This window comes from Melopsittacus undulatus, chromosome 1 (assembly GCF_012275295.1).
Source record: "Melopsittacus undulatus isolate bMelUnd1 chromosome 1, bMelUnd1.mat.Z, whole genome shotgun sequence".
NCBI classification, from domain to species: Eukaryota; Metazoa; Chordata; class Aves; order Psittaciformes; family Psittaculidae; genus Melopsittacus; species Melopsittacus undulatus.
Window position 1 is genome coordinate 108,086,984 of NC_047527.1, and position 24,404 is coordinate 108,111,387.

At 41.1% G+C, this 24,404-nt stretch overlaps 1 protein-coding gene across 1 annotated transcript in view; it reads right to left on the minus strand.

Annotated features, from left to right (window-relative positions):
* The window catches only part of DIP2C (disco interacting protein 2 homolog C), a 230,050-nt gene extending 216,273 nt beyond the window's left edge, over nt 1–13,777 (minus strand). Inside the window, exon 1 of the mRNA XM_034061370.1 lies at nt 13,746–13,777. The gene's annotated coding sequence lies outside the window, so the exon portion shown is untranslated. The remainder of the gene's footprint in view (nt 1–13,745) is intronic.
* Between the last annotated feature and the right edge of the window lie 10,627 nt (nt 13,778–24,404).

Consider the following 24,404-nt stretch of genomic DNA (forward strand, 5'->3'; position numbering starts at 1 on the left):
CCCCTTAACAATTATCAGTATGTCTTTCCTTTGATAACTGCAAAGGCACGCAGGCATATCTCTCCTGCCTTCCAACACTGTTTCAATGGCTCAGGTTTCCTATGCAGCACCTGTCTGAAATTCACTGCATCGCTCCTGCTTCCTTCAGCACCTGCCTCCAGTGTTCAGAGAAAAAGAAGCTCAGCTACATCCAGTGCAGCATGCAAGTTCTAAATAACACATTTATTTTACATGGAATAACTAAATATACACACATTAAAAAAAAAGGGAGATATAAAAGCCAAAGGACATGACATTCTAGGAAGGCAGAACTTTACAAACACACTCTAATATAAGTACAATTTAAACTCCCTTCACAAAGCATGCAAACATGAAAAACAAAGCAGTGATACAATGCAGTATAATTCAAGGCTAATGCTGCAGACACTGAAAGATCACTGATGAAGCAGGTGCCTCATGAGGCCGTTTCACTACCCTGTGTATAGAAAGCAACTTAGAAAAATATGCTCCAAATTTGCACTTTTTCCTCCTCAAAATTTTATTCCAATGATCTCTTCCCATTTCAGAAAAAAGCAAATGCCAGAAAAATGCGTAGTACAAGGAAACCACAGCTTGTACCTATGTAGAAAACAGAATCTTAAATGCAGGTATTTGTAAAAGGAGGCTTTTGTTATTATCGAAAAATCAGATTATATTGCAGCTGAGATTAGTATTTTTAGTATCGGAATGGAAACAAATGTCTGCTAAAACTGTGTAATGGCCTACGGTTTTATAAATAACCCTGTCCTCTCTTTGCCAGTCGCAGCGATGACTATGGGTTCAGCATGCTAAGTTATGCCAGCACAAGTCACACGCTCACAGGAGCATCGCAAAGTGAAGATCAAGGTTAAATAGTTAGCGGGGATTTCTAAGCTGGAAGATGGCTGCGTGACCTTGCAGCTCTGACAGGCTCTAATTGAGGAAAATGCAGTAGAGAAGTAATCAGGAGTTACTGATGTTCTTCATGGGAGAATATTTTTAATTAGATCCAAAGCATTCCATGTGTAAGAGGGTAACTAGAAAAGTCAAGAGTTCACATCAAAAGGTGTGCTACTGCAAACGCTCCTACACTAAATGTCAGAGACACTTTACCTCCAAATGCCTGGCTTGCGCTCGTCTCATACGGAAATCTTCCCTGCACTGAAACCCTCATGCAAGCAGCTTTAAAAAACAAGATGAGTATTTTCATTAAGCAGCTGCTTTGCAGTATTTCCCTAAACAATGGCACCGTTCTCACGAATGGCTTCCCAATGTGAGCTCATAGATATTCCAGCTAACGGTGCTGTCCCACACTTTGCCTGGCATTTCCTCCCTCCCCCCATTACACTGAAAATGCATTCCCATAATCCAGGTACAAAGGTGACTTCTGCCAAGTGGAAGAAGGGAGAGCAGAGCCTGATGTGGTGCAGGTTCCTCTGCCTCAATTCAGGGGCCAGAAAAGCAACTCAGTGATGCCATGTCTTACATGGAGCTGGAGGAAAAAGGCCAGGACACTTCAGACTGTGAGTTTTCCCAGGTTTAACTCTGCATTCATCCACAGCTTCCCATGAGTGAAAATGAAGTCAAGACTGCCTGCCATGGCTGCAAACCTGCTAGCAGGCACAGTCTTGTCTTCTGTCCCAGTTTTCTCTCCAGGCAGATTCCACCTGTCCTTCCTGCCCCGCACCTCCTACCTTATCCAAATTCCTCCTTAGAAAGGTACCTCTTTAGAAGTGTAAAAACTTGGCAAAACTGGGGGTATATTTTCACATGAATAAAAAAATAAAGGTAAAAGCCCTGTTATGGGTTACTGATATGTCAAAAAACATGGGTTTAACAGGAAAAAAAAGAAATTCTTCCTTGCTCTTTATTTCAGAACTAGCTCAAATAGTTTTGAAAGCAGTTTTCACACTGGAAGCTGTTAGGGCAGCCAAAATTAAAGGAAACTCTTCTACAGCTTCCAATGGTATTTCCATTAATTTTATTACCCCTATCTCTACCTAACACAATCCCCTTGAAACTTATTAAAAACACTAAAATGCCTCCTTTTTCCCTTCCCTGCCTAGGGAAGCATGCAGCATTAACCAAAATCAATTTCTTTACCTAAAATGACATTTTTGACATCTCATTATAATTTGACAGCCACTTAGTCTGCCTTCAAATCAAAACCCCTCTATATTTCTAACTACATGTAACACAACACAGCTGTGGATGACCCGTGTTTACATTTTCTATGCCTAATTCGCTCTGCTTTCTGAACTGTTAGTAATTGGAGCTGCTAAGGACCTAAAAATAAAGTTATTATTTGTTTGAAAATGGTTATCAGAAGAAGACAAGCCTCAGATCACTCCAACCTTAATAACTACTGCCAGAGTTGTTTCCATCCATTAGCAGTTGTCAACAGATTGGTTTTACTTCACTGGAAGCCTCACTCAGCTTCACTGAACAGCATCTCCCTGGAAAAACACCAGAGTTTGCAAACCTTCACATGAAGAAAACGAACACATGGCTGTAGTAACATGCATTTCAAAAAGGAAATGGAATCTGCCACAGAACTTCAGGATATAACTTTGGTCTTCTGCTTTTTGTAGTAATTCCTGTCATGTAGCCATGTATTCAAATTGGCAAGTGCAATACAACCAACATCCTGAGATAGCAGAATTTTGCATGAAATACAGAAATAATTAAAATGTTGAAAAATAACTTGAATAAGGTCTTTTTCTGCTCCAACTCTTTTTCTAAGCAGATCAAGAGCAATTTGACACAGCAGATCATAGCATGACACAGAGGAGAAACAGCTTTTTAGAAAGAGAAAGCAATCTAACCCAAACCTTTACCTGACCTGCCAGGCCGTTTGTTTCATAACCAGAGCAGAACAAAGGGTTAGGTATTCAGACCACCAAACTACTACGCTTGTGACTGTGTCATTTCTCATGCTGTAACAGAAACCTCCTGGAAAACCTATGATTTTATTTTTTTTTTCATCATTAACTTCAAAATTGAAACTGAATTGAAATTAATGGAGGCAAAAGATGAAATAAGCTCTGGCAGAGGTATCCCTTTATCCATACTGCATCCTGTGATACCTTGCAAACAGAAGTCTATCCAGACTTCACACAGCAGCATGAATGCTAGGCACTGGGCTGGAGACTGAACTTCTGATTAGGTAATGAGAGAAGGAAAGGGAGCCTCTTGCTGTCCCTTTCCCTCTCCATTTGAGGCCTGGTAGCTAGGAAAGGAGACAGAAGTACCCACTGTGGCAGCTCTATGCAGGTTTCTCTTGGTAGCCCCAGCAATTTCTGTTTTCCCTTTATAATACTTGTATTTTTCTCTTTGCTTCTGTTATAACACCTTTTAGTCTCATGAACAAAACCTGGAGTGAAGGGAAAGGTTTGGGGGAGGAGGATGCTTATGGGATTTGACAGCTGGACCATCCAGTGTCTGCTAGTAGTGTATCACAGAATCATAGAATGGTTTAGGTTGGAAGGGAGACCTTAAAGATCACCTTGTTCCAACCCCTCTGCTATGGGCAGGGACACCTTCCACTAGACCAGATTGCTCAAAGCTCCATCCAACCTGGCCTTGAACACTGCCAGGGATGCGGCAGCCACAGCTTCTCTGGGCAACCTGTGCCAGTGCCTCGCCACCCCCATAGTGATTTTTTTTTTTCCAATATCTAATCTAAATTTACCCTCTTTCAGCTTAAAGCCATTCCCCTTTGTCTTGTCCTTACAACTACACACATACATACATGCTATCATTTATACTGAAGAACAACCATGCCAGTAACACAGTCATTAGTGGCTCCATGGAGCAGTGCTCCCAGGCAAAGAGAGGTGCCTGTCCTGCTCCATGCAGTGCCTGGGTGTGGGCACAGAAGCTTGCTCAAAAGCAAAGACCCTTAGCTCCCCTCTCACACTCCATGCACGCCATGTCTTTACAGAAACCGTGTATGCAAATGAAGACTGGTTGCCAAGACCATGATAAATTCAAACAGACAGGCTCTCATAATTACCAGAAAAATCTGTATATACAGGAGGAAAGTGAACTATGCTCCGTGAAAAAAACCTGAACAACATGTATGAAAACGAGACAAAGGAAGCTGTTGTTAAAATGAGACTTGCCAAGATCCTAAAACATTTGATTTTCTCTTTTCCCTTAGGCTTTAGGAGTGTAACTGAATACCATTCTCTGTAAAAGTAAAACCCTTCTGTATGTCTTCTGTCATTCTGGGAGAGAGAAAAATAAAAAATGAAAGAATCAGCTTCTCCTGTGACACCCCCGCCCCCAGCAGCACACATGGATCTCAAGAAAAGGTAATTGCCTGTCTCAGAATACCCAAATTCAGGAGAGAAAAAAAAAGTACTGCAGAACTAACTACTGAAGGCATGGAGCTGTCCTTCTGCACAGCATCTAGGTACCAGCAGCACAAAAACCCGTTGTGCCCCGCTGCCTCAGAATCAATACACAGGACTTGCTGCTGCAGGCATAGAACAGCAGCGTCAGCCTGAAAGGCTACGTTCAACTCCAGCTACCATGGAGGAGTTACCTTTAAAGGAACAACACTGAAAGATTCAACTGGAGTATTTTCATGACATTCCTTAAACCCTTCCTCCTTTGAGGATTCTGCACTTTGCAACCAGTGGTGCTTCCCTGCCCTGCCCCCGCATCCCGCAGCAAACCACAGTCCCAAACACGAAGGCAGCAGCATCGTGTTTTCCACGTGGCCAGACACTCTCCCATCATCCTGACAACTCTCCTTATATCACATGATTATCCTTTGCCACTATCTCTCCATTGAAAGCTGTTTCGAGATAAAAGCATTTTTCACCTCTTGGTTCCTCCCTCCATAAATCATTAACAAGAACTTGTTTGTTGTCTGACCTCATCCAACTATACTCTAGAGTTTTTTTCCTATACAATCCCTTCTTTTTTTGAATTGCATCTCAAAGTGACTCTGAACCTAACAGCGGCCCTTTAGCACCTCTGTGAACAGCAGCAAGTAATTATATTGCCACTTCTCCCTACTGTTGAATCACACTCTACTCGGTAGATAGGCATACAGGTTTTACAGGTACTTTTCTAATAATGTACCTAACACGCCACTTCAAAATGCTGCTAGTGTGCCAAAAAAATGCAGTACTACTGGAGCTTTGAAACTATTTCATAACCATTCATGAAAGAAACTAGATCACAAAAGATGTTATTGCTATTACCTGTGAAAGTCATTACTGTGAGGCCTAACGACTGCATTAAAGCAGCATCACGCACTAACGGAAAACCTTTCAAATACATTGGCTGCTAATAACAAGTCAGCCTGTGCCAGCACATACCACATATTAACCACAATGATTTCCTTTTCTTGACAGAAATCTCTCCACACGAATTTGCTCTACACTAATGCCTAAAACTGATTTTTAATGGAGCAGGCAAGTCATAAACAAAATGAGTTTATATTCTCAGAAGAAAAAAAACCAAAACAAACCATTTCAAGGCCAATCCAATGGTTGTAAGATGCATTAGAAATGAGCTAATTCCACAAACACAATTCCTTTTATTCTCCTCCGTTTCAGAGGAATGCTTTGCTAACATTTCTACCTTGCACGCTTGTTTTTCAACTCACTTCAAAAATGAGATAATCAATCCCAAAAATCACCCTGTTCAGGATTAGTGACCTTGTGATGCCCAATAGACAGGTGAGTTTGTGTGCTCCCACTAAAACATTCACATATTACATTGCAAGTTCTACAAAATCTGTAAATCTCCTGACTGACACACGCTACACAAGAACAGAAATTCTCTTTACACTGCTTCCACCATAGGTTGCTCAGGGCCTGTCACTTGTCCCCAGAATGGCAAATTTCGTGAATTGGTAAGAATTATTTTTAACCTTCATGCTTGTAGACTGAACAAAACGAATACCTTTTTCTCAGAGCATAAATCAGTTAATAGCACTAAAGATGATATTTTGGTACATTCACACAAGAGCATCCAAGGTTGAGTTCACTTTTTAATGTTGCAAGGGTAAGTTTATGAAATCACTTTGTTATACATTGGCAGAAACTTTAGATGAAACATGTAACATTGATGTAATGATGTTTTCTATGAAACATATATGGACCTGGCACACTCTTCATCATGCAAAAAGAAATTCAACTACACTATCTCTACTGGATATATAATGCTCTTTGAATTAAACATAAGTGTTTGAAATCTTTTCCCTTCCTTAGCTAAGAAAGAAACACTAAACTAAGAAATCCAGCTTACATTGCCAGCTTTATAATGTTGTTTGGATGTATTACCAGTTTCTCTTCCTAGACTCAGTCACTTATTACAAATCTTTAGGAAAAACAGCAAAGAAGTAGTATAAGAAATCCACAACTGCAGAATGCAAAGGAAGTATTCCCCAAGGCGGGAAACTCAACTTCCATGGCTCATCTGGTTCTGATGGTTTTCAGCTCCTAAGAGCTTTCCATTCTTCTTTTCTTTGATTTAGCTTTTGGAAGCTGCTATGGGAGGTATTATATATTTGATGGAGGTTTTATCCTCAGATTGGCAACAAAAAAGGACAAGAGGGGAAAAGAAAAAAAAACAAAATCTCATGTAAACAGCCTCAGAAAATGTGTTTTAAAAAAGAATAAACCTACCAGCCACAAATTAAACCACACTGTATATATTCTGAAATTGAATTAAAATGTATGGCATCATTGACTACATCTGATAAGAAGTTAGCCAGCTTCTGTATAAAAAGAGCTTCTGCTAAGGAAGACACCACCTTGCCTGTGTCTCTTCCATGGAGTCTCTGTAACAAACACATGCCAGCTGTGGTCTCTTGTTTCAGATAACTGAAGGAGACAGAAGTCAAAGAAAGAAACATACTAAAACGAGTTCACCACAAGAAAAGATTTATACAACCTGAGATATAATTTATACACTTACTTAAGAGGGATAAAGAGAGGAATGAAGGCATTCAACAAATGACTCATATATATATTTATATATATGAGAAAAAGCCCACCACTTCACAACCCAATAATAAACAATTTACTCCCATTATATTATATTATATTATTGGGACTGTCGAGCAAGCCCACAGATATTAATAAAATTATGTAATTGTTTAGACTGGAATGAAGCACAGCAATAGCTAAAATACTCTGCAGATGGGATCCAAGACTATCAAATCTGCTCTTCCTCCTAAGCTTGCTCTTAGACACTCTGACCATGTGTCTAAAAGCAAACAGAACAGGCTTCTTATTTAACTTATTCTTAAAAACTGATACTATAAAGCCCAAGTAAAGCAAAAGGAATACAGATCTACTCCCAAGTTGCTGGGCAGAGAGGGAGGGTAGAGATTGTCTCTATCTATTCCAATTACTCAGGAATCACATAAACGGCTCTTAGTGGTTGTATATCACAACTTCAGTGTTGAAGAAACATGCAGGCATCTTTGTCTAAACAATGAAACTGCAGCAGGCTATTTTCTGTACCTGCCCTATGGCTGTAGGAAAATGAAGTCAAATAAAAATAAGAGCATCTTTGATGGAAAGGGAAGAATTATGTTTAAATTAATACTTGAAATTTCAGTTGAAAAAACATGGTCAGGTAGAAGAATTAAGTGCATTTCTTCCCAGACTACAGAGAACCAAACTACAGAACATCTGCTTCAGAGGCACCAGAACACTAACTGCATGTCCCAGCCAATCAATGACCAATGCAAACTTTACCCCAATGTTACTTAGCAATAGCTTATTCAGCCTCCTCTTTGAATAAAGAAAGCTCCTCAGTAATCAACAGGTTAAATCCCTCTTCTCATCTTCCTCCTTTCCTCAGCTTCCCACGCAAGACCAAACCTCTTTCATAAATGAGAGCTGTCCTCCTACATAAGATTTATATTAATAAAATCACTCTTCAAGGATCGCAGGCTCCATCTATCCCAGCACAGTAAGCAGTGCCAGAGAATGCTCCCAGGAGAAGGAACCTCATTGTCTACACTCTCACGGTGGGAGATGGTCCCTGGCAGTGCCTGGCCCCAAACTAAGCAGAGCTCTCCCAGGCCAATTGCTGGCCCAGCTCAGGGATAAGCTCTGCCACCACCAGTTGGGATGCGACCAACCCATTTTGGAGTGTAATAGATCCAACAGCGCTGGCCAGGGCTCCTCCATGCCAGCTGGCCCCACTGCCAGGGCAGCCACAGCTTTTGCTTCACTGACAAATCTCAACAGCAGACCACCAGCATCACGCAGGATGAACCAGCCTTGGATCTCTGACTGTTTCATGTGTAGGTGTCTCTAACAGTCTAATGTACAGCCACTGGGGAGTTGAACCAGCTACAATGGCACATGGTCCCCACAAATTAGCTTCTCTCCTGTCTATGGACACATATCGCTGTTGGTGCTTCCAGCAGAGACAATGCACTTTAACACTGGTGAGTGATCTCCCGTGGTCTAGGTAAAACTATGTGTAATCATCTTGGTTGTATTAAAACCAATGAGTTTAACTCCAGGAAATGTGCTCTATTTCTGTTAGTCAGTATAAAATTCTAAATTACATAAAAGTCATCCATTGTTTAAAAGGGACTTTATGAATGCAGAACATAGGCTGTAAGCATGGCTGCCTTCCACAGCCGCACCAAGCAGGTGAGCCCTCAGTTTCAGCAGAGGCATTCAAAAATGCCTAGTCATATTTAAAATGACAAATCAAGCTCCTTTCTGTACCCTCCTGCACTCAGAACACTTTGCTGTACACAGAAAAGGTCACACATGCCTTTAAATGTGCTGCTGGGTTTGATTCTATTGTTTCAACAAAATACAAACATTAAGAGACCAAGACAAGTGATCTGAGGGTGTCACTGTCCTCACCAGCCAATGCTCTATTTTGCAGAGCTCATAGGACTCACACCTGTATCACTCTTGTCTCTCACTCCTGTGGTCAGAGGTGTCTACAACAGCTAATTCCAGATAAGCTTCTGGTAAGTTTGGTTTTAGCACTAACTCCTGCCACAATTTTCCTTAACACCTGAAGTGAAGGACAGAGAGGAAAGCCACGTATACAGGTACCCCTGATACAGTAGGTGAAGGTTGCATAATCCACGTTCAGCCTGTGTTCCCCTCTCTTTGGACCTGTTGAGCTGAGCACCAGTATACCACAAACGGTCAGGAAAAGACCAGCATTCCAGCTGGCTAACTCCAACGTTGGCAGTGGTGTAACTGCAAACTCAGGCCACGGGACAAGCACTGGGGTGCTGCGGGCTGTGACAGATGAGATGTAAAAGCTGAAGGTTCTATCACCAAGCCTCACCATCACTTCCTAAAGCTGCTGGAAGGAGCGAAAACAACGAGGTGTGTGCCTCAGCTGAGGCACCACTATCTCAACCTGTTCCCTTGAATTCCACCAGAGCTCCCCTCCTCCTGGGCTGCAGTGCAGGAAGGGCCTGATCTAGCTCACTACAAGGAGGTCTGGGTATCTCCTTCTGAACTTACCCTCTGTAATCAGAGTGGGGATGAAGTGGCTCTCAAGACAGAGAGGGCAATTAATTACCAGAATCTACTTAGAACCAAACATTTTGGTTTAAAGTATCACACCAAACGTGTATTAACACCTTTTCTTCGACACTATGCAGTGTAAAAGGCAGCACCATGCTATCTATTTTTGATCAGAATGCTCAACCAATACAAGCAGAATAGAAGAATATTAAGTGAAAGCAAAAGTAATTTGAAAAATATGATCTAAAAATCAGACTCAGAGTGAAATGAGGTTTTCATCTTCCAGATGACCGGTGTAACACGAAGTGACTTAACTCATCTGACGAGATGGATTACAGCTGGCCCCTTATCTCCTGGCCTGCTTAGCAACATGAAAGGAAAAGAAAAACAATGCATTAATTGATGGTGGAGAACGTTTTTCTTCCTAATGGTTTCCAGCCAGAATTTTTGAGCTGGAGCCATTTCCCAAATAATGGCTAGCATTTGTGTACACATTACTTTCTTTCATGTGACAAGGAAATGTAATTTTTCTTTGAAAAAGTACTCATTAAAGAAGCAAACCCCTTCCACCTCCCCAGAAGCCTTTGCACCCCATTCATAAGTGTGACACAGTATAATCGCTTTAGAAGTCTGGAGGAACCACAGATCCTTTGAAAACTCTCACAGCAGAGACACAGTCTTGTGCCTGTTCTCCAGTGCCCTCTCTTAGATCAGGTCTACACAGTATTTTAAGGTTATTTGCACTGCAACAACCATCAGGGATCTCAATCAGGTTGAGGTTATTCTAGGAAACACCAGAAAATCAAAGAAACTAATGATTATCACAAATAATTGAAAGAAGTAGGCATCATTAATACAGTCATAATATTACATGGGTTGATTATACGCTCAGAAGTCACTTGAAAGTATTTATTTTCTCTGATAGGGGCTTTTCAGCTCACTCTCGCAGAGCTCTTTCAAGAAAAGGAAATGCACAAAGGGAGCTGCAAATGATTGTGCAGTACTTCTTCCCAGCCTCAGTGCTCAGGGAGATATGAGTTGCAGGAATGACAATGAATGAAATTGAGTATGGGGAGGTGGGCATCAATGCACACTGGCTGAGGCACCTGACATACTCCTATCTACTGCTATTAACGTGCAGATCCTCAGAAGGCACTCAGCTGGCATGAGGGCTCAGTGAAAGCCTCTAGCCACTACATGCTATGCCTATTAGAACCAGAAAACAAATACCTACCGAAAAGATTAAATCAAGATAGTGTGCCCTCTAAGTATATACCACACTGTGATGCCTTGGGTTAGACAAATGTATCTGCTTGAGCCTCATTTTTCTTGCCTTCCACTGAGATATGGCTCAGACCACAGAGGTCCAGCAGAGAGCACGGTATCTATCCGACACAGAGGCCTGAGCTGCTGCCAGAACACAGACTGTTTAGCACAAGACCAGAAGAAATTAAGATTTTTCTCTGTTACAGCAGAAACTGCTCGGGCTCCCTGCCTGGGCTGCACCCGAAGAGAGGCTTAGTTAAATCAAATGGCAACTGCAGTAGAGTTCACCACCTGAGACTAAAGCTGGATTTCAGTTTCACAAGGAATCAGATCCATTATGAACATGCAGGCATACACAATTAATTGAAATCCACCCTGGAAACAGGGAGCTAAAAGATGCTACATCATGGAAGCATTCCCAGCAGTGCTGCCATGAGAAAAATTGCCTGACTAGAAAGATCCGGATCTTGAATGCCTGCTACTTAAAGCAAAGACAGGCCTGATGCTACACATCAAGCCCTTTTATTTTATGTATAATCATAATAGTGAGATGTGTACTAGCTCTTGAGTGGCAAGGTACACTTTCCTACTTTCTGCCTTGCTGATGTATCAATGGCAAGCTGGTACTGCAGATTTCAGTGATCAGCAATAATTATCATATAAGGCTTGAGGCAACCCATAAGAAGAAGGAACCAAGCAGCCTCCAAACTTCTCCATCAAAAACTGGGGATCAAAAAACTCCAGTCCTCTGCTGCGGTGGATCCCACAAGACAGTGTAAGTTGGGAAGGCCTTGGAGAGTGCCATACTTTCCCGGTGATGGCAAGGTACCTAAGAAACACACTTCTTCCTGTCAGCAGCTCTCTGAAATATTTAAAAGTTCATTTTCTAGAGTAATAAATATATTTCATAACCATCCCAAGGGTGTGTTTCCTCTTCACTGAAGCTACTGTACTTGGCAAGGAAGCGGTGTGACATTTTTTCCCCAAAGGCTATGGAGCGATAAATAGTAGCTAAAATGATTTTTTCTGTTAGACTTAAAGCCTCTGCAGAGCAGGCTTTGGAAAACAAGGTTGGGATTAAGAAGTCCAAAATCTAAAAATCCTGAAAAGTAAATGTTCAAGTATCTGAAACAGAGCCACGACTGATTCACAGAGAACAAACTATTTTAAAGCAAACTCCCCCATGACTCTTCTGTATGAAAGAACTGAGGGATCAGAGACATCCTCTTCCTGCCTTTCACACAGTAAGCTTCCCTCTGAAGATGCACCATAAACTAAAATGCAATCTAATTAAAACATTAAGATATTTCATTGATACTGAGTTGTAGCCAACATCGGAAGAGCCAGTTCAAATCACTCTACATGTTTCTACATGCCTGTTCTTGAATGAGCTCACTTGGGATACACATCAAAAGAGTAACAGTAAAATTACTGGTCTGAGGGGTTTGCCATTTTGTAAATCCAGGCATTACAAGCTAACCCTCAACATCTTAAAGTTTAGGTCACCAAATTATGAAGGTTTAAAAAAAACCCAAAACAACAATTGGGTTCTTTCTCTTGTGGTTTTGAACCGTCAGCTACATACTTGAGTCATGCTTTCAAAAGTTTTAGCATAAAAATAATTCTCTTTTAGTTTTAATGGAAACAGATGCAATCTCACAGTTTACCAGGCTGGCCAGGTGTTTATAAAAACATTCCAAAACTTCACAGTTAACTCTTCTCAACAGCTTCATGTGGAATTTCACTGCATTCAAAACCTGCACTGACCTGTGACAATGTCATTGAAATGGAACTATTTATGTCTCTCAGGTTCCTGTGAAAAAATCCTGACCTACATGTGCTCTGAGCCACATTATGGTCACTCAGACTAAACTTAGTGCTTGATCTGGAGTATCACATTTTCTTAGAGACTGAGGCCCTGGCTGCAAACTGCAGATGCTGGTCAGTCATTCCAAAGGGTGACAGCAACCTGCAACAGCACCCAAGGTGAGAAAATCTGTGAGATTTACTTCCAGGCCTGAAGCTGAGGATCAGGACTATAAACCAATATGGAAATTTATCTTTTTGATCCCCTCTGAGTACAGTAACACAATGGGCTTTACTTTATATATAATCATTTTTTAGCACACACAACATATTTATAAGAAGCAAAATCTTCAGCTTTGACTACTGTGGTCACCAACACCCTGAGCTGCAAATGGAGAATCAAACAGTTGGCAAAAGAAAATTACGTTTTAAAAAAACCCCACTTCAGCTAAATAGGGCATTACATCATTACACACAGAGTAATGAATACCAACACATTTTTGTTCCCACTTGAGCAATATTAGAACAAAAAGTCAGTGCCCCTAATATCCATTTGGATTCATTCCAGGGGCATCCTTTTCACTCCTAGAGAAACTCAGCAATGATGAAAATAACTGAAGTCAAATGTTTGCTAAACATCTGCCACAGTGAAATACATTTTCACAGGTGACTGCATAATGCAGGGGAACAGATAATCAGATATGGAGCATTCCACCACTTGGTCACTGGTTCCAGACTAGACCCCAAAACACCAAAAAGCCCAAAGTTTCCATCAGCTGTTCAGATGTATTTATTATACTCCCTGATAACAACTGTTTGCACAATTTCTCTGTACAAAACTCAGCATTCCAGACAAGACTATTCATATGCCTGAAGTCTCCTGTCTTGGAGAATGAAGACCAAGACATGTTTCTTCACAAATGGCTATGATTTTATACTAGGAGCTGCTGAACCTCAACAGCATTCAAACCATGGCTCTGGGCTGCATCCTACTACCAGTCACGATCTACACTTTCACATGATACACGACATATGCAGGTCTAATGCACATGACCAACAACAGACTGTATTCACCTGTAGTCAGACTTACGTGTTGAGTCCTACAAACTTCATTCTGCAGGAAGTCCTCATGACCTTAACACCAACACAAAATATAAGGCTGCTACTGACCTGCTCTCCGGAGGCTCCACTTGGCTGCTGGCTGCCCCAGTTCCTGGCTCCCCTTCCTGTGTCTGCCTTCATCAGTACAGTAGTATCAATGGTTCCTAGCAACTCCATACAGAGCCCAGCTACAAATGAACATTCCTAAGTGCTGGGTCATCTTATACAAAGCACGGAATGGGAAATACACTTTAGTCACAGTTTGGTATTTGTCAGACCTGTGAAGAGCACCTGGAACACACCCAGGTAAGTAAGAGCAGAGCCCATAAACTCTGTCAGTGCTCTGCATATAGTAAGAGGCAGGAGAAGTCTTATTCTATAGCAGGATTCCCATTACTCTCAGAAGCAAATGGAGGTACCACATACAGAAAACACCTAATACTTGACACTGAATACCTGTGTAACTGCCCGGCATTTGCAAGTCAAGCAACTTCAGAAATTGTGCCTGAGCAATGGCATCCCACAGAACCACCACGCGCCATGTCTGGGGACACAACCAGAGGCAGCATTCCCATGCACAGCACCACCTGGCAGCTGGTTTTTTTGTTTGCTTGCTTGTTTGTTTTTCCAGGAGCTCAGAATGACTAACTCAGCACTCCCTGTTTGCAGTCAGTCTTATAACAGGGCTTGGAAGCATGAGCTGCCCATTTAGGTAAATTTTTTTTTACCTGGGAATACAAGGCAACATTTACATGCCCTAAATATGAATTCCTTTATTCCTACTTTAAGCATAATTAGGTAAGTGAGCAAAGCTACAGACATGTATTTCAGCCAAGCAGCCATTAACTACTGGGAGCAGCAGCATTAGCAGCTGGGAGTTTATTTTAGGGAACAATGCTAAAACCTCTCTCCTGGTCCATAAACAATCTCATTGGAGAGCGTATATAAAACCAGAGAGAAATCAGTATTAATTGGGAAATCACAATGAGACAAAAAAGGAGATGTGACATCAAGAAGCAAAAAATTTAACCAGAAGATAAACTTACTGAATATGAGAAGAAAGCAAGAGAGAAGCAGAAAGCTGTACCTAGAAATCTATAGAAAGGACCAGAGGCATTTTGAATAGTTACATTTTAATGAAGTTAGAAATAACTGGATGAAACTCTATGACCTGTGTGATACAAGAGAGCAGACTAGAGGATCTAAGGTTGCTTTCCAGCTTTAAAATCTAAAAAGCTGTGTACAGAAAAGAAGCTGGAGCAGGAGCAACACAGACACAGCTTCACAGAATTTCTTATTTCAGGAGGAGAAAACATACTGCCAAAAATAGCAAGAAAACATGCCTGATATATGCACATACCTGCTCTGTTCTCCACTACCCACATCAGTACTTACTAATTTAAAGAAAAAGACAACCAACCAACCAACACAAAAGAATACACTGGGTACCAAGAGAATGTCTTTACAGGTGCCAACAAACTAACACCATGTGAAACAGGAAAATTCTCAGCCATGGTGGGTATTCAGCCCTGTCCAGATAGCAGACAGCAAAGGCACAGCCCCCATCAGCTCCTTGGGCTTACAGAGGCACGTTCCTCGGCAGCCTCAGCCTCACTGTGCTAGGCACAGGGTGTGCAAGAGCTAGGCAATACCAATAAAAAGGCTGGACCAAGACAGAGTTGTTCCAGCTGCTCACAGCTGCTGGACACTGCCCTGTGCTCCAGGGACAACTGGCACAGGTTGGGCAGCCAGTGCTTCCCAATAAACAAAAGCCACATACTTGCGTTTTTCAGGTAACTTTACCAATAATACCTCGATTGTTTCCTTAGGGAGAACTGGAGGGACAGTTAGCTATCAAAGTAAAATGTAATGCTTTTAAGGCTTGGGGCGGGGGAGAGAGAGATGGGGAAACCCGCATCTTTCCTTATTCTCCAGGCTTCAGCACAAGGACTGTACTTAGAGATCTCAAATTAAACCTTTGGTGTCATTGGAGGTTTTAAAGTGATCACTGTCCTATTTTCTTCTTCCCAGGTCACACCATTACCACCACACACCAGCTCTCCAGAAAGAAAAGCAATAATTTCTGAATCACTGACATAAACTCAAGCAAAATGTAAGGAGGAAGATCAATATTTCTAACAAAATCACGGCCAGCTTCCCAGTAACAGCAGCAACCACCAAGCAGAGAGGAGCACAGGACACTCCAGTTGCAGAGCTGCTATTCCTGGTTGGAATGTGTGAGCCATGAAAAACATGGCCTGACATTCAATTTAAGGGGTTGGCACTTTGGCATCTGGAGACAGGGAAAATTTTTTGTAGATGATGTATATTTCAGATAGAAGTCATTAAATGGCCTTGAATAAAGAATGCTATTTTCAAAGAACCAGTATTCAGATTTTGTCTCATTTTTAGCACTCCTTTGACCAACAGGATTTTCCCCAAAAGTCTTTTAGTTTGGGGCTGGGTTTTTTACAATCTTACATTAAATTTCTAGAAAATGGCAGCCAAGAAATCACAATGGCCAAAATACTCTATTTTGAAAATAAACCAGTAATTGTGAAAATAAGAAACTATATGCACAGACATATATAGTTCTCTGAAATCTGAAGTAATCCATTATAGGAAAGAAATACTTTACCAGATAATTAAACTTCTTACTCTGTGCTAGCAAAAAGAGGCTCGGTAAGAAATCAAATCCAGACTGTTATTTGGAGGGACGTTCTCAAATACGTAGTTCTGTGGAAAATTTATGTGCTTATTACACTTACAAAGGCTTGTGATTCCCTTAAGGACTTGAAATGTTGAATTATTTCTCCCACTGGCTCTAGTTTCTATTATCTTTGAATGCAGCAAGAGAACAAACAGGTGCTCAGTGCTCCAGCCGTGTGACACCATTAGACTGACCAAAATTAATAAATAACAAAAGATTTAATGAGGAAGAAAGAACACAGGAACTGGCTTTAATTGGGATCACTCTGTTCTGCAGAACTGGAGGATGTCTATAATATAAGAAACTGCTCGAGAGGAAAGTACAGAGGAGTCAGGATCTGGCAGGCAAATGTGATACATATGTGGTGAGGCAGGCTGTCATCCATCTTTCTAGATGGAGATCTCTTTGTTGCTCTGCTGGGGCCATTTGTAGATGTCCAGCTTGCAGAGTGTGCAAGATGAAACTGGTGTGCATCGAACAGAAATAGTTTATGTTCATAAAATCCAAAGAGATGGAGGGCCCAGCCCTGCGAACCGGGATGTTCTTGGTTGTCAGGGTAACATGATCACCCCAGACAACACCAACGTCATCAGGATTCTGCAACACACATTGGGTACCCAAGCATAAGAGTCTTCCTACTTGCCTCTCATAATTAAACCACAGAGGGATGTAGGTAACTGTTGCTAAGGTGTGGCTCAGTGTTCTTCTGTAGACTAGGAGTTCAAGAATCTGGCTGATGCTTACAAAAGAGTCTCGCTGGTGTTACCTATGCAACTTTCCAATATAAATAAAAAGAATCAACAGACAGCAGAAAAACCAACCAGAGTTATAAGGAACAATCCTTTTCTTAAATGAAGCAGTGTCCAGTAAATGTGGTCAGATCCAATAATACAACAAAATATTACTCCTATGTTCTTGTTAGGGTTACACCCATGTAGCTTTGCTTTCACTGGATCAGATGCCCACTGTATACACTCTCCTGAGAAGTTAATGCATGGTTTTCCAAGTTTCAAAAACGTCAACATCTGCAGCCAGACCTCTGGATCAGTGCATTGCCCTCTCCATCAAAACACCAGACTTCACTACACAGGTGCAAATACACACAGATTCAGATATGCAGTAGAACAAATGACCAGATGAACAAGTTTTGCTTGTGTGCCTTACTAATGATCCCATAGAACAAATAAAGTGAAGTCATATGGCTGACTAAAGCAAGTATGTGCAATTTTTAAGGAATTATTACTAGTGAAAGTGGTTACACTTTCTAACAGTTACTGATCCCACAGCATTACAGATACGTGTTTAATCAATCCTCTCCTATTCCAGTCTGCTCACTTAGTGTTTTGGATAGACTGTCATGGTTTGACCTAGAACCATACAGCCACTCATTTACTGCCCCTCAGGATGACGATGGAAAAAACTGTGAAAAAAACAGGAAAATTCATGGGTTGAGATAGTGACAGTTTAATGGGGCAGAAATGGAAGAGGAAATTATTATTATTTTAAAAAATAAAAATACAAAATAAGTGAGGCACAATACAACTGCTCACTGCCTGCCGACTGACACCGAGCCAGTTGCTGAGCAGTGGCCCCTGGCCAGGTTTTCCCCCAGCTTCTCTATGCTGAGCATAAAGTCTTATGGTGTGGGATATCCCTTGGGTCAGCTGAGGTCAGCTGTCCTGGCTGTGCCCCCTTGAACTCCTTGTGCAGCCCCAGCCACCTCACTGGTTCAATGGTGTGAGCAGCAGAAAGGCCCTTGACTCTGCGAGCACTGCTCAGCAGTAGCTAAAACACTCCTGTGTTTTCAGCATTATCCACAGCACTGTACCAGCTACTAGGAAGAAAATTAACTCCAACCCAGCCAAAACCAGGCCACCCTAAAAACATTTTCAGAAAGCTATCCAACTGAAAATAATTCCCATGGAGTAGAAAACATTTCATATTCTGAATTTTTAATATTAAAGTTGATGAGAACAGCCTCGTGGTTTTCTAATCTTACTCTGTACCACTGTTGGTTTTTCCTTTGAAGAATACTTTCCTAAAAAATACTGAATTTAAACCATTTTGTTTGAATCCCTCTAGAGGCTAGATCAGCTCTTTAGCACTATGCAGTGATTAAAGACATTCAGTCACCAAATGGGATACGCTTTAGTGGTTGTGCAGGAGAAAGAAATAATACGATTTAAAAAAACATTCAGGTAAAACTAAGTATATTTTTTCATGGTTCTGATATTAGAGGAAAATTTATACTCAACGAGGATTAATGGGAGAGGGAGATTTACAAACAAACAATAAAGGGAGGAACGCCCGAGTTTAAAAGGTGGAAAGCATAGCTCCTAACTTTCAGAGCAGCATTTCCCCAGCTGATGAAGATCCTGCTTCTTCCCTCTTGAAGCCCAAGAAACTTAACTGTGCTTGTCTTTCCCCTCTTTCCTCCCTTGGTAAGTCACAACCTGGTGGGTTTGCATTTAGGGCTAATAGGTCACAAATGACAAATAAAAGGTCTTTCCACAATAATTTCACAGTCAATACTAAGCTACACCAGTGAACTTTCACCCTTTTACTTGAAACTGAGCTGGTGTAAACTGAGCTAGCATAAATATTTACTTTATATCAATAAACACACATACACCTTCCACACACACACCCTTCTGACTATTATGTAGTTACACAGCTTATATTACCCATGATTTTTCAAATTCAACTGCCTATTAGCAGTTGTAGAGAACCAAGGACATGAAATAACAGCTATCATTGAAGCTACCTTGCAAACAGCCATACCCTCAGCTAGTATCTTGCTCTGCAAAATAGTTTACAGGTTATCAACAATCTTAAGTTTATTTATCAACATGGGAGCAGGACTTCCGACATTCAGGCAGAGAACACCTCTAGTTCTGCTGGTGCCATGTGCATCCTTCCCTGCAGCGGCTCAGCAGGTCCTCCTCTCCAAGCCACGTAGGCCACAGCTGCTGTGGAAGAAACCCCCTGGGTTTCATTAGCAGTGCTGTAGAATTAAGCACAGAAGACTCACGACAGCCACAAAACACTGACTGAGTTAATGTATGAGTAAGGTAACAAATGTAAGTTACAAATAATATCATTCAGTTTGTGTTTTATATCAATCGTCATATGCATTAAAGACAATAAAAAATAGTTTTCATATATCATTTGTGTATTTTGTATTAAAAAGCCTTTTAAATCTCTTGCAAGTACTGCTCTACCCTGTGATCTAAAATACAAACAAAACTCAGGCAAGGCCAAGTGTCATTTGAAATTAAGTTTAAAATCTACATCCAACAGCCCTCTGGTGTTGTTTAGGTGATAACAGATTATAATATTTTTTAAACACCATATTGTTTCTAATTCCATTGGACTCACGTCAGACAGGAAAAGCAGTTCAACACCTTTCTTTGAGGAGCTCTGCCATCAGCTGGCACAAGGGAGGTGGGGATTACAGACACTGTGAACAAGAGTTCAAGATGCCCCTACAATCACATTAAAGCAGAGCTGAATCTCAAAAGCACTCTGGATTTCTGGCTGCCCTTATGACTTCCTAATGCAGGTAAAAGTTGAACTTTGTCTCCATGTTTGGATACACAAAATGAAATTACTCCAAGGTTTTAGGAGTTAGAAAATACTATGACACAACAGTTCTTCACATGGAAAAAGAACAGGGGGTAGGAGAGGTGGGTGGGTGTGTGTGAGAGTCAAAATCTAATGAAATTCATTCCTTAACTGGTACTTTTGAAGCTGTTTCTTTTTCCTTTATTTTCCATGGCTGGACAGCATTTCTGGAAGCTGAAGTTTATCTGCACGATGTATACGTGTAGGTAAGTAGCTTACAAAACGACATGGGTGATCTCAGTATTCATTTGTGAGCAATGCCTGCTGTCTCTTTCTGAAATCTTAAGATACTGAATTCTCAAATAAGAATGCACAGGTTGTAACAGAAATCCACTGAAGTCGGAGGACTGTAAGTCAGACATATCTTGAAGGAATCAGATGGTTATGAAGCTTATACATAGAGTCAGTGATATAATGATTTTTGTGATTCTTAGCATAAAATTCCCTGGCTTTAGCTGACAGACTTAACCTTAATAACCTACTGCGAAAGGACATCTATTCATAACTCAGAAGAAAAGAGTATGTTTGATAAGTTTGCATAGATACAACTCAGGCCAGGATTATGCTAAATATACCTGATATTGCTTTAAAAAGTCTCTACCATCAAATCTTGATTTGCATCAGTCTTCACTAACTGGCGCACATCAGTCCAGGTTCCTCTGTGCATTGTGAGCAGCTGTCCTCAACTGTCGAATTTATTATGCTTTCCATTAAAAAAATTACCAGCAGCACAAGTGGTGGCAGTGACCCTTCATATTTTTGCTACTAGCTGCAGAAAGGGACTAGCTAAAGAGCTGTAAGAAAAAAAACGGCTTTGGCCATTGTGCTGGCTTGGAGTTGTAATTTTATTCCATAGCCAATCCCTCCTCCTTTTACCAACCAGATCTGTCTTTTTCTCTCCAATAGGGACTTCACACTTTCTTGTTTTTGCTGATTCTTGACTTCTCCTTTTCCTACTAAATCCTCAAGAGCTAAAAGTTAATTAACAACCATTTATCTCCATGACATCAGGGGTTTTTATGTATGCATTGAAGTAAGTCTGTATGACACTCCAGGATCAAGGATGATCTCTGCCTCCCCCTTTCAAACACGAAAATAATCAATGCAAATACTTTAATAGTAACGCCATAGCCATTCATTATTCCTGATCTTAAAACTAAGATCTCTGCTTTGAAGTGAGGATACATTAAATGACAGTACCGGCCCCCTCAGTAATTACATCCCTTTCATGGCAAGTTTTCTGGTATACAACAGCTGGTTTTATTATTATTAATGCTGCACATTGACTACAAAAAATCTGACCTGAATGGGATAAAACCAAACCAGCTGTTTCATCTCCTTTCATCTATCCACATCTCAAAGGGGGCTTTGTACACCATCGGTTTCCATCGAAGAGCTGAAAAATCACATGTCACAACAGGGGCCCGATGTATGTGGGTCATCTAATAACCGGCAATCCAGAGCCCTGCTGATGGAAATCTCTGCCCAGCCGATCCTCCCTGCTTAATCTCACCAGGCTGAACTGGCACAGGGGAAAACAACCAGCACTCACTCCACTTAATTTCTCCAGTGAATAAATAAATACGTTCAGTTGCAGAGGTTGCCCTGAAATCCTGATGAGCAGTAGGACTTGGAGGGAAGGGGTTTTTTAGTCCCTAAAACTAGAAAAACAAAATCCACACACCAACTAAGCTCCACTTAGATCCAGATTGCTTCTGCACACAACAGAGAAATCATTCTCTTTTTCCACAGCAGAAAATTACTTCTCCCAGCCCTCTCCTTCACAGCCCCCTTAAGTTACCCTGGTTTTCCATACTAGTCACTGAAGGAGATACATCAGTACTGCCCACCAACTCCAGATGATAAAAGCTAGGAAATAGAACAATTTAATTACACATCTCTTTTAATTTAACTTGCAAAGAATAATTAGAGAGCAAAAGAAGCCCACACAAAAATGCAAAAACATCCCACAGCCACTCTGTGGACTTCACCAAGGTCACCCATAGCTCCCATTTAATGATCCGAGATCTGATTACTGGTGATGCCTGAAACCAGAACAATTCAATTTAACATGAAGACATTAAGTACAAACTTAGCTCACTAAGATACTGCAATGGTTAATTAGTGCATCTTTGACTTGAGCTGACATTGCTAGTACCAGAAGATTACCCATGTAAAGTATGTTTTAAGGTATTACTTAGCCATGGCTCCAACATGGCTGACTCTTTTCAGGCTTCCTCTCAAACACCAGTAATTACATTTCAACAAAAAGCCATTTAACACATCACTTCTTGTCTCCTGGAAAAAAAAAAAAATTACTCATTCAAATAGATGTCTATTTCCAACAGCAATAACTATTAAAATAAGATACAAAGATCACACACGAAACTACAATAGCCACCACTGTGTTTCCTGTATTTTAAGCTGTCACTGTAACAGCTAACAATATGGTACCTCATATGTCCTTTGGTGAGTTAAGGAATCAGTCAGCTTTATAATGAAGTACAGCTGTTAACTGAACATGCTCAGTGTACCATTAGTTACACCCTGCACAGAGGCCAACCCTGACTTGGGGCAGCTGGGACTACACCAAGACCCCAACAGCCCACCTGATCTGGGGCTGCCCAGAGGAAATCCAGGTGTTGGAAAAGGCCAGAGCACAGCATCCCTGGGCAGTGCTCTACTCCAGCACCAGCTCCAGCAGCACCACTGAGATTTCAGTGGCATTTCACCAGCAGGAGCCTTCAGAGCACGTGAGTGCAACAAAGCCCAGCAGCAATAAGGTGTCTTTAATCCGAAAGCACCCTGGCTCAGGGTCAGTAACCCCCAGAACAAGGTAGGAGTGAAGAGCCTGGAGGGAAATGGTGGGATACTGAAGCACAAACACCTAGAAGGCAAGTAATTACCCTAAAGAGCAAATCCCGACTCAAAGTCCTCTCTCCTCTTGAGCCCAAGACACACAACAAAGGGAACTGCACCAGGGCTGCAACACAGCATTTCCCTTTGCACAGGAAAGTGCCTAGTGAAAAATGTTCATGTAAAACTTTTGTTGTGTTGCTCCAAGCCTCGATGCCAGGGCTGCTCCGAGTTTTACTCGGCTCCAAAGGCAGGATTTCCCTCCCTCCTTCCTACACCAAAAGCAAAAGCTTTCCTCAGAGTAACAATGGGAGGCACTCGTCTGTAAATGAAGAAATTGCATTCACACCACGAGAGAACCACGTGCCTTCATTAATTAGCATTATCTATACAAAATGCTACTTCAGTAGCAAGTTGGCTTCCTACAACTGGCCTTAATCCAACAGGCCTGCCACAGAGCAACGCAGAACACACCGCTTGAGATCTCCCCATTTCAGGGCTGAAACTATCAGTAGGGCTGCTCAGACTTCGGGTGGTATCAGCATCAAGAGTGTCCTTAATGGGACCAAGTCGGAGCACAACAACATTTAGATTTTTAATTAACATATTTAATGTGCAAGTTATTGTGCAATTATCAGTTGCAGCACTTATACACAGTCTCTCATCTCAAGTTCAGTGTTAATGGTTCAAATGATAATTACAAAAAATAACTATTTTGAAGAAATGATATAATAAACATTATGGAACAATTTCTTTGGGATACTTTTAATGCACTACAAAGATTAATCCCCAAGTAGGGAAAAAACAAAACAAAGCAAAGCACATGCACATCCCCACTGGAGTAATTCCTTAGCAGTAACCATTCTTTGCAGAACTAAGGATTTAGTGTTACAACTTGTGAAGTTCTACTAAAGCCTTGGAGACAGCAGAAACTCTCTGAAATACATGTTGCTATAAAAATTTCAATACTGTATCTAAAAAGAATGAATAAAAAACTAGTTATGAGCAGCACATTTGAAATCAGTCTGAACTAGCCATAAATCTACATCTGACTGCTCAAAAATCCCTTGGTTTCAGCATTACATGAATAATAAAGTGTGTGATAAACTGCAACCATACCAGAATACCGAATTAGAAACAAAAACATTTTTAAGTATCATGAGGAGAGGTTAAAGTTTTGATCATGGATATAAAGGTAACAGTATAAACAATTTCCAACTTGGCAGAACAACTCAACTCAATCTGTTATAGCGTTAAACACTTGGAAGCGGATCTGCACATACCTGTACTGCCACATAACAGAAATGAAATCACAATTTCTAACATCCAATGTTTCCACTAGCTGGTTTTATCTCACATACTGTGTAACACGTGAAGGCATCAAGGATAAAATACATGGTCCCTCTTCTGAAGGCAGCAGTACCATTCAAGAGTTACATTTTCATGGCTTTAATAGTTTTAAGGGGCATATAATCCAGCCCACAACATGTATTTCCCTCTCTAACCTTCTCAAATCCAAGCTACAGCCACAGGAAATG